The sequence below is a fragment of the Arachis ipaensis genome, chromosome B09 (genome assembly GCF_000816755.2).
Source record: "Arachis ipaensis cultivar K30076 chromosome B09, Araip1.1, whole genome shotgun sequence".
NCBI classification, from domain to species: Eukaryota; Viridiplantae; Streptophyta; class Magnoliopsida; order Fabales; family Fabaceae; genus Arachis; species Arachis ipaensis.
The window spans coordinates 133,455,643-133,456,013 of record NC_029793.2 but is presented as its reverse complement, the minus strand read 5'-3'; positions in this window follow the sequence as shown (position 1 = coordinate 133,456,013).

Here is a 371-nt window from a genome sequence, read left to right as displayed (position 1 = left end):
ATTTTAACACTCCTCTTATTATATATTTGTAGAATTAAGATATATATATATATACATACTAATACTTATCTCGTCTTGTGAGGAATAATAGTTATCAATTAATTTATAATAGACCTCATCATCATGAATAATCAACACCAACTTTGCATATAAAGACATGCACTTCCCGCTTAGTGTAACTTGGCAGATCAGCGTAATTTTTATGCATTGTTTCATAAGAAACCCTCATATCACTGTAGGTCCCATTTTGTCAACCTATCCAATAATACTCTTCTTTTTCCTTGCCATGTAGTACAAGGTTCATTATTATTAATTGAATTGTATTTGTGTAATAATAATTTTTTTTTGTTTGTATATATATATATACTTTC